The sequence below is a fragment of the Elephantulus edwardii genome, unplaced genomic scaffold (assembly GCF_000299155.1).
Source record: "Elephantulus edwardii isolate Elephantulus edwardi_28Jun2011 unplaced genomic scaffold, EleEdw1.0 scaffold00363, whole genome shotgun sequence".
NCBI lineage: Eukaryota > Metazoa > Chordata > Mammalia > Macroscelidea > Macroscelididae > Elephantulus > Elephantulus edwardii.
The window spans coordinates 253,832-264,995 of NW_006400113.1; the positions used below are offsets into that span (position 1 = coordinate 253,832).

General features: G+C 41.5%; 1 protein-coding gene and 1 pseudogene across 2 annotated transcripts in view; one reads left to right on the forward strand and one right to left on the reverse strand.

Moving 5' to 3' along the window:
• The window catches only part of RNGTT (RNA guanylyltransferase and 5'-phosphatase), a 433,116-nt gene that overhangs the window by 186,785 nt on the left and 235,167 nt on the right, over positions 1–11,164 (reverse strand). The gene's annotated exons all lie outside the window — the stretch shown is intronic.
• Positions 8,610–11,164, forward strand: part of LOC102846909 — a 4,604-nt pseudogene continuing 2,049 nt past the window's right edge.

The following is an 11,164-nucleotide window of genomic DNA, read 5'->3' on the forward strand; positions in this document are numbered from 1 at the left end:
AATGAGTGGAAGCCCAAAATCTCTGTAAATGTTTATGAAAATTAATAAAATATAATTATAGGAAATGTAAAAAAAAAAAAAAAACAAAAAAAAAACTGAAGTTATCAATAAGTGATTCTGCATCACAATGTCTTCATCTGTAGGATTTTGGATTTCAACCTGAAAACCTCCAGAGCTTAGGGAAGATTACCTTGGGGATGTTGTTGTCATTACATACCATCAAGTCGGAACTGACCCATAACTGTATCCCTAAAGCGGATTCTTGGAGGTAGTAAATCACACAGGACAAGCTTGTCCACTCTCTCACAGAGCAGCTGGTAGATCTGTATCATGTGTCTTTAGGATTGTTGCTCCAATTCTTATCAGTAGGCTATCAGAGCTCTCCTTCCGTTTTATTGGTACTGTTGTTGTTGTTATGTGCCATCCAGTCAACTAAAACTCATAGCAACCCCATGAACAACAGCTCTTAACCTAGCCCTATCCTGCATCAACATCACCATCTCCAACACCCCCAAGATCATCACCTCAGTCACTATGTCAATCTGTCTCATCCAGGGTCTTCCTCACTTCAGCTGATCTTCCACCCTTCCAAGCAAGACATCTTTCTCCAAGGACTGGTCCCTCCTGACAACAAGCCCAAAGTATATGAGGCAGGCTTTTAAAATCAGTGCCTCCAAGGGCAACCTGGTTTTACACTCTCATGGGAAGATTCATTTATTCTCTTGGCACTCTATGGTATGTTCAATATTCTTCCTAGCACTACAGTTCAAAGGCATCGTTCATTCTTCTTCTGTCCTTCTTAAGTCATTGTCTGGCTCTCAGAGGCACACAGCAAGCACATGAGAAGATCCTGGTTCAGGTATACCTGTCTTAGACAGACATCACTGCTCTTTAGCACTCTGTAGAGATCCTTTATAGGAGATTTTCCCAGTGTAACTTATCTTTTGATTTCTTGACTGCTGGTGCCAAGGGTGTTGATAGTGAATCTGAGCAAGATAAAATCATTAGCTTCTTCAATCTTTTCTCCATCTATCATGATGCTGCCTATCTGGGCATAGCATGAAGAAAAGACTGGAAAGAAACAGAGAGGCTGTTGCACAATTATTTAGAATGTTGTTAGTGTGTCCTTCTCAAATCATATACTGAATACAGCAAGGGTTTGATTGAGACACTGTCATTAATCACATTAATAAAATATAATAAAATATAATTAATGTTATAAAACAAAATGACTATCAAAATGGGTATCAGTATTTTTACGCTTTCACTTAAAAAAAAGGGGGGGGGAACCCATATTGAAGTCTTGGCCCTGTGCTGGACCTCACTCTCACCACCATGTCAGAACTAATTCATAGCTGACATTTCACTAGGTTTCCAAGGCTGTAAATCACATAGCAGGTGACTTTCTCCTGTGAAGCTGTTGGTGGATTCAAACTACTAGAGAGGAGCAGCCTTACCCAAGCAGTGCAAATCTCCATGGCCTGAACATGTCTATGAACATGACACTTTTTAAAAAATATGACTTTTCTTCTGTTAATGAGATCACACCTGTGTAGCTTAGATGCTAAACCTAATCCATTTTGAGTGGTGTCATGCAAAGAAGAGTACAAACAACACAGGAAAAAATATCAAAAGAGACGGTCTCTACAAGGAACACAAGGAAATACCCAAGGTTGACAAAAGCTCAAAGAAACAAGGAATCATCTCCAAGAGTAGAGAGACTATATAGCCTTACTAATGCCTTCAATTCAAACTGCTACCTCCAAACTTATGCTCGGAAAGGTGGAGGAACAGTGCTGGAGAAAAAGACCCTGGATGAGATGGATTGATACAGTAACTGGGTCAATGGGGGTAGGTGTGTAGGAGTCAGTGAGACTGGCTAAGGACAGAGCAAGCTTCAGAGGTGTTCTACACCGGGTTGTTCTGAGTTGCAGGTGACTCAACAGCACTAAAATTGTAAAAATACCAAAGATGACATGGGGACAACATGTTTAACCATTACTGATAAAGGGGAACTGTCCCCACCAACAGCATCAATAAAAACCAACTCCCATGACGTCAGAAATGTCCCTCACGCTCTAATACCTCTTTCTACTCCTCTCAATATCAATCTTACTGCTTTGCTAGGTCCAGAATCCGATGCAATAGCTCACAGATCACAAAGAACCATACTGGGGAAAGTAAAAGGTTTAAATCCAGGTCAGTAGAAGAATACAGTAAGGAGAGACCAGTGTTTCAATGGTCCCAGTCCTCCCAATAACGGGGAGATCTGGAGGCCTAGTGTTAAAACGCTGTACTGCAATCCTAAAGGCACATGGTTTCAATCCACCAGCTACTCCACGAGCGAAAAATGGACAATTAAATGCCTCTGAAAACCTGCTGGACAGTCTGTTATGGGTCGGATCTGATTCGACAGTACACAACAAAAACAACCCTCCAAAATTCTGGAAAAAGGAAATGCTTTAAAGCGATACACTTGTATTTTTGTTACAACAGTAGTCATAAAGACAGGTGTCACTGGAGCAGTTCAGGCAAGTGGGATAAGGGTTGTGAGAGTAGCAGTGGACAGAAGAGGGAACAATTTAAGTGATATTTAAGAATTAAGACTTACAAATGGAATAGCAAGATAGAGAAGATAAAGCAAATCTTTGGAAGTAGCAATACTTGTTGAAGCAAGAAAAGGTGAAAGAGGATCGCCATGTATACTTTGGATTGAGGCTTTTTTTAAGCAGTAAAGACAGATGGATTTTAAGATATTAAATTTCTGATTGAATTTTTGAGAAACTTTAAGGCATTTTCTGTACAGGTAATCTGATAAATAAATAGAGAACTTAAATAAAAGTCAAAACCTGTAAATCAAAGGCTTAAAGAAGATAATTAAAACCATGGGTATGTGTGAGATTCCTGGACAGAGCATAACACTAGAAAAAATGAAGGTCCAGGACACTAATCCCTGAGAAACTCTAAACTTTTAATAATTATAAGAGCGTGAAAAGCTTCAATGAGACAAAGTAGAAAAATAGCAGAGATAAGAAGCATCAGAGTTATTCAAGAAAGTATTTTAGAAGACAAGACAGCAGTTTGGACTATCACCAAGTAATCAAAAAATAAAGCTGGAAAATGTTTCTTACTATGGAATAAAGAAAATTCTCTGTTAAACTTTACAGAAAGCAGCTTATTTAAATATTTGTTAGTTAGCAAGAGGATTTAAAAAAAAAAAAAAACAAAAACAACTAAACCTTTTCGGCGCTGGGACTATGCCCCACAAATCCAAACAACTATATAGGTACTTTGGGGAACAAACTGTTGTGAGGCCTGACCATGTGGGATCCTTAACTCAGGAAACAGGGAGGTCCTGGAACCCTCAAAGGAGGTTAGAAGCCACTTCCAGAAGGGAACAATAGGCTTCCTCTGTGTTTTCACTCAGGTACTTAAGGGAAAAAAGTGCTGTGAGGCTCAAAGCCCTTTAGGCCTCGGGCCAAAAAGAGAACACAAACATAAAGGTGCTTTCCAAAATATTGCTGTGTATCAACATGGATATTTGAGAGCTGAGGAAGCTACAAGAACTAGAGAGATGAGCCCCTGTGGGGTGGAGCAAGTCACAGAGGGGAGCAGCAAGCCACAGAGTGGAGCAGGGAGCAGCACTGGGACCCACTCAGCAGGAGCAAGCAGGCTAGGGGAAAACTGAATGAGGTCTCCCCGCACTCCCCTCCTGGGTGCATTTGTGTGTGCATCACCCCCCCCCCCCCAAGGATCTACTTGTGTGCCTACCAACCTTCCTCTGCAGCACTGATGTCAGATCAAAAACCAGTTATCATCTCAGGTGTGAAACACACTACCACAGTAATGTCCCGGAAGAAGCAGCCAATCTCACTCCCCACACAAGCCCAAAGCAAGATATCACCCACAAAAGAGAAACAGAGTACCAATGTATTTCCTGGAGCCAGAAAGTCTGATGGAACTTTCTGACGCAGAATTCAAAAGAACAAAGATTGAATATTTTCAATGGGTGAAAACCAAATTGGAAGAATTACAGGACACTGAAAGCAAAAGTCAGGAGGAGCTTAAAAAAACAATCCAATACAAAGCAGATAAAACTAATGAGGCATTAGAGGCACTGGAAAATAAGAAACCACAATCCAAAATATAAGGTCCAAGATTTCAGATGCTGTCAACATGATGGAGGAACACATGAACAGAGTTGAAGAGATGGAACACAGAACCAGTAAAACAGAAGACAGAATTGTCACCACTGATCTGCTAGAGCAAAAAGCAGAATAAAAAAGAAAAAAAGAAAATCTAAGAGTAATGTGGGACACCATCAGAAGAAATAACATGTTCATCATCAAAATCCCAGAACAGGAGGAAGGAAGTAAAAGCACTGAAAAAGTTGTGGAAGAACTACTAAAAGAAAACTTTCCAGCCATAACGAAGGATGAGATAGCAAACACCATATAGAATAGACCCCAAAAGAAAAACGCCAAGGCATACCATAGTCAAATTTGCCAGAACGTTATAAGGAGAGAATTTTGAAAGCAGCGAGGAAGAAACAAAGAATACTCTATACGGGAGAGCAAATAAGACACAGTGCCAATTACTCAGCAGAAAGCATGCAAGCAAGAAGACAGTGGAATGACATATTTCAAACAAAGAACACAACAGTCAACCAAGAATACTGTACCTAGAGAAACTGTCCATGAAGAGAGATCAAGATACTCCCAGAAAAAACAGAACCTAAGATAACAAAAACAAAATTCATCAATAGGCTGTTTATCAGAGACACATCTGAAAAATGAAGACAAAGAAAGACTAAAAATAAAAGGGTACGGAAAAATATACCAAGCAAATGGCAACCAAAAAAAAGCAGGAGTAGCGTTATTAGTCTCTGATAAAATAAATTTCTATGCAAAAGTCATCACAAAGGACAAAGAAAGCCACTACATAATGCGTAAAGGGTCAATACAAGAAGAGGACATAACAATAATGAGTATCTATGCATCAAAGACCTGCAAAATAAATAAAACAAGCATTAACAAAATTGAAAAAGGAAATAGACAACATTACTATAGTACCTGAAGATTTCAATATACCACTCTCAAAAAAAGATGAAACTACCAGAAACAAATTCAATAAAGATACCAAAGAATTAAACCACACAATAAACCAACTCGATCTCATAGACATTTATGGGCTAATGCACCCCCAAAAAGCACAGTATATCTTTTACTCCAATGTACATCTATTCTCCAGAATAGATCACATTTTAGGTGACAAGACAAGCGTCAATAAATTAAAAAACAGAAATAATACAAATCATCTTGTCAGACCACAATGCCACAAAATTAGAAATGAATAACAAGAGGACAAAGGAGAAAAAGCTGAACAACACCATGCATGAACATGACTAGGTGCTAAAAGAAATAAAAAATGAAATTGAAAAGTTTCGTGAAACAAATGAAAATGAACATACCCATACCAAAACTCTGGGAAATAGCCAAAGTATTAATCAGAGGTCAATTGATAGCCATAAGTAAACATATGAATAGGCAGGAAAAATGTCCATTTAACCCAAAGACTATTTAAGCCAACATCTCCAATAAATTTAAAAAGAACAGCAAAAACCCAACATCCTTAAATAAACCTGAAATTATAAAAATTAGAGCAGAAATAAAAGAAATAGAAAACAGAAAAACAATTGAAACCACCAACAAAACTAGAATTTGGTTCTTTGAAAAGGTCAATAAAATCAACAAACCACTACCAAAATTAACAAAAGAAAAGAAGGAAAAGTCACAAGTAATCCGAATAAGAGATGAAATGGGCAACATCACAACAGAACCAACTACAATAAAAAGGCTAACATCAGAATATTATAAAAAAGTATACTTAAGCAAAGCCGTTTGACTGTGTGAATCATAACAAACCAAACTATGGCTGACTCTGAGAAGAATGGGAATACCATCACACTTGCTCATGCTAATGCGAAATATATACTTGAACCAAGAGGCAGTCGTCAGAACACAGCAAAGAAAAACGGCATAGTTCAAACTTGGGAAGGGAGTACACCAGGGATGTGCCCTATTTCCATACCTTTTCAACTGGTATAGAGAACAGATCATCCGGGAGGCTGGGCTCTATGAGGAGAAGTGCGGGGGTCAAGATTGGTGGAAGATCTATCATCAATCTGCATTATGCAGATGACGCAACACTGCTTGCTGAAACTGAGGGGGACCTAAAATGCTTGCTGCAAAGGGTCAAGGACACCTTCAATATAGATTGGGGCTCAATATCAAGAAGACAAAGATCCTCACCACTGGACCAATTGGCAGCATCAGGATGGATGGTGATGAGACTGAGATTGTTCACAGCTTTAGTCAGCTTGGCTCCACAATCAACACTCTTGGCACCAGCAGCCAGGAAATTAAGTGACATATGGGAAAGTCTGCTATGAGGGACCTCTCTAAAGTATGCAAGAGCAATGGTGTCACTCTGGAGACTAAGGTGCATCTGATATAGGCCATGGTCTTTGCAATCACTTGTTATGCATCAGAGAGTTAGAAAATGACTAGGGAGGATAGAAGGAGAATTGATCCATTTGAGCTTTGGTGCTGGAGAAGTGTATTGAGAGTACCATGGACTGCTAAGAAAACAAACAGATTCATCCTAGAGAGGGTTAAACCAGGCTGCTCCGTGGAGGCAAGGATTCTGAGGCTTCGTCTGACATACTTTGGTCATGCTGTAAAGAGAGACTGGTCCTTGGAGAAGGAGATCACACTTGGGAGGGTGGAGGGCAGGCACAGGAGGGAAAGGCCCTCTATGAAGTGGATTGATTCAGTGACTGGGGTAATCAGAATGGATGTGTTGGAGACCGTGATATTGGCACAGGACAGAGCAGAGTTTAGGGCTGGTTTACATAGGGTCGCTATGAGTCGCAAGCAACTCAATGGCACATAACAACAACAACAACAACATACTCAAACAAGTATGAAAAGCTAAAGTAAATGGACAAATACTTAGAAATGTACAATCTACCTAAACTGAAACAAACTGAAATTAAACAGCTGAACAGACCCACTACAAAAGAAGTAATTGAAAAGGTAATAAAACAACTTCTAGGCAAAAAAAGCCCTGGACCAGATGGTTTTACAAGTGAATTTTATCAAACATTCTTAAGAAGAACAGTCACTAATTCTACGTAAACTATTTCCAGAAATAGAAAAAGATGGAATTCTCCCAGACTCATTCTATGAAGCAAACATATCCTTGATACCAAAGCCAGGAAAGGACACCACCAAAATAGAAAACTATAGGCCAATATCTCTCATGAACAAAGATGCAAAAATCCTGAATAAAATACAGGCCAATAGAAACCAATGATACATCAGAGAAATAATTCATCATGAAAAAGTGGGATTCATAACATGTATGCAACATAAGAGGTTCAACATAAGAAAAACAATCAATGTAATTCATCACATTAACAAAGCAAAGAACAAGAACCACATAATCCTATCATTTGATACAGAAAAGGCCTTTGAAAAAATAAAAAACCCTTTCATTATAAAAACACTCAAGAAAATAAAATAAGAGGGGAATTTGTCCAACATAGGAAAAAGTATATATGCAAGCCCAAGAGCCACATTGTTCTCAATAAAGGATAAAGGCATTCCGTTTAAGAACAGGAATTAGGCAAGGATGCCTACTATCATCTCTCTTATTCGATATTATATTGGAAGTCTTAGCAATAGCAATAAGACAAGAGAAGCATATAAGAGGTGTATCCAAATTGGCAAAGAGGAGGTAAAATTAATTCTCTAGGCAGCTGATAGTATACTTAGAAAACCCTAAAGATTCAGCATAAAACTACTGGACATAGTTGACGAATTCAGCAAAGTGGCAGGATACAAGATCTACATACAAAAATCAGTTGGATTTCTCTACAGTGACAATACAAAAAAGAGAGAGAAAGAGAGAATACAGGGCTGGAGTAAAAAAAAAAATAGTAATACCCTTCATAATAGCTGATCACAAAATTAAATACTTGGGAGTAGATCTAACCAGAAGCACAAAGGAGCTATTCAAAGAATATTACAAAACATTACTACAAGAAACAAAAAGAGACCTAGAGAAGTGGAAAAATTTCCTTGGCTCATGGACAGGAGTACTCAATATTGTGAAAATGGCAATACTACCAAAGGCAATTTACACGTTCAATGCAATCCCAATACAAATACCAATACCAATCCCATTCTTCAACAAGATGGAAAAGGCAATCTCCAGTTGCATTTTGAATGGAAAGAGACCTCGAATAAGCAAAGCACTTTTTAAAAGAAAATCCTACATTACTGCTGTAGTGGTCAAGACCATGTGGTACTGGTACAATGACAGACAGACAGATCAATGGAATAGATCTGAGAACCCAAAAATCAGCCAATCACCTATGGTCAACTGATTTTTTACAAGGAAATAAAATCAGTAAAGTGGGGAAATGACAGCCTTTTTAACAAATGGTTTTGGCAAAATTGGAAAATTATCTACAGAAAACTCAAGCAAGATCCACACCTCATTCCGTACACAAAAACCAACTTAAGCGTGTGGCTGTGCAGGCGACAAGATGGCCGCGGCGGGGGAAGCAGCGTGAGGATCCCAGAGGCGCGCCCTGAGCCCCATTGAAACGTGCCACCATGGCCCTCCGCAGCCCGCAGTATATTTTTGGAGACTTCAGCCCTGATGAATTCTATCAGTTCTCTGTGACACCTCGCTCCTCCGTCGAGCTTCCTCCCTACAACAGAGCAGTTTTGTGTGGCGCTCAGGCTGCAGATGAACTCCTTGACTAGCAAGAATACCAGAGAATTGAGTTTGAAGTTAATGAAGTAATCAAACGGGAAGACTCTGTGCCCAGAGCCCCCAGCTACAGTATTTCCAGCACACTGAACCCTCAGGCCCCGGAATATATTTTAGGTTATCCTGCTTCCAAAAAGACCCCCAATGATGTGGATAAGGATGCAAACTACAGTTCTGAATGCCAGTACCCAGGATCTCCGCTTACTCTGGATAGCAGTTCCAACGTGGAGACAGAAATATGGGAAAATGATGGCATCTCTGGTGGTCTCGGACAAAGGGAATGTAAAAAGAAGAAACGACCACCTGGGTATTACAGTTACTTGAAAGATGGCAGCAATGGCAGCGCTCCCACAGAGGCCCTGGTCAACGGCAAAGTACACTCACCTGCCTCGGACAGCGGAAGTGCAGAGGACACAGTTCTTGGGCGACGTGTCCCCGCTGGTCACCCCCAGGACTTGTAATAGCCCTGAGGACTCCCTGGACTTTGTGGGTGGCTCTCTGCCCGATGGGCCTTTCCCCAGAGCACTGGACAGCCACGCCAGGACTGCGGGGCAGCCAGAGCTGTGCCTCCCTGACTTTGAGCAGGCCTGCCTCCCTGTCGAGGCTGCCAGGGACAGCCTGGCAAGGACAGCAGTGGCCCAGGCTTGTGTCGGACTTGATACTACTGAAAATCTTGGTGTTGCTAATGGACAAGTACTTGAACCCTCGGGTACAGACACAGCTGCCAACGGGATAGAGCTGCACACAGCGGAGAGCATGGACCCTGAACCTGCGCAGCCCCCTACTGACCCCTCAGCCTTGGTGGCCGGCTCCGCTCCCCGCAGCCAGCCCACCAAGTCATGGGCCAGTCTCTTCCGTGATTCCAAGCCCTCTTCTTCCTCACCCACGGCTTATGTGGAAACCAAGTATTCCCCAAATGTCACATCGTCCCCAGCCTCTGAAAAGCAGGTTGAAGTCAGAGAAGGGCTTGTTCCAGTTTCAGAGGACCCTGTAGCCATAAAGTTCGCAGAGTAACTGGAGACTGTAACCCTGATCCATAAACCGGTGTCATTGCAACCCCGTGGGCTGATCAATAAAGGAAACTGGTGCTATATTAATGCTACCTTGCAGGCATTGGTTGCTTGCCCCCGATGTACCACCACCTGATGAAGTTCATTCCTGTGTATTCCAAAGTGCAGCAGCCTTGTACGTCCACACCCATGACAGATAGCTTTGTTCGACTGATGAATGAGTTCACTAACATGCCAGTACCTCAAAAACCCAGACAAATTCTTGGGGATAAAACTGTGAGGGACATCCGCCCAGGCACCGCCTTAGAGCCCACGTATATTTATAGACTCCTGACGGTCATCAAATCCAGCTTGTCTGAAAAGGGCTGACAGGAAGATGCTGAGGAATACCTAGGCTTTATTATCAATGGACTCCACGAGGAAATGCTGAATCTAAAGAAACTTATCTCAACGAACAATGAAAAGCTCAGTGTCGCCAACGGGCCCCAGAACCCCTCGGTGAACGACGAGGAACAGGAAGAACCAGGCAAGGGCAGCAAGGACGAGTGGGAGCAGGTGGGCCCCGGGAACAAGAGCTCGGTCATTCGGGAGGCAGACTTTGTCCAGACGCCCATCACTGGCATTTTTGGCGGGCATATCGGCTCTGTGGTTTACCAGCAGAGCTCAAAGGAGTCGGCCACGCTGCAGCCTTTCTTCACGCTGCAGCTGGACATCCAGTCTGACAAGATCCGCACTGTCCAGGACGCACTGGAGAGCTTGGTGGTCAGAGAGTCTGTACACGGCTACACCACAAAAACCAAGCAGGAGGTGGAGGGAGATAAGTCTCAGAGTGACTCTGGAGAAGCTCCCTACTGTCCTCGTGTTACATCTGAAACGATTAGTTTATGAGAAGACTGGCAGCTGTCAAAAACTGATTAAAAACATCGAATATCCTATGGACCTAGAAATCAGCAAAGAACTGCTTTCTCCAGGAGTCAAAAATAAGAACTTCAAATACCACAGGACCTATAGGCTATTTGCAGTGGTCTACCACTGTGAAAACTAGGCCGGGGGCTGATTGTGGAACAGACTACCAATTACTCACATGCAAGTCCAAGCTGAGGCTGAGGAAAATTAAACCAAATCCACAGGAGCCAAAATATGAATTTTATTTCATCCCACCTGAATTTCAGAATCATATCAGGAACAGGTTGGAGGCCTTGAACACTAATGAGCGAAGACCAGATGAGTTGTGCGAGGATGTCAAAGGTATCATCCAGGAAGAGTGCAAACGGTCATTACAAAGACAGAAGAGGAAGAAAAGACCAAAA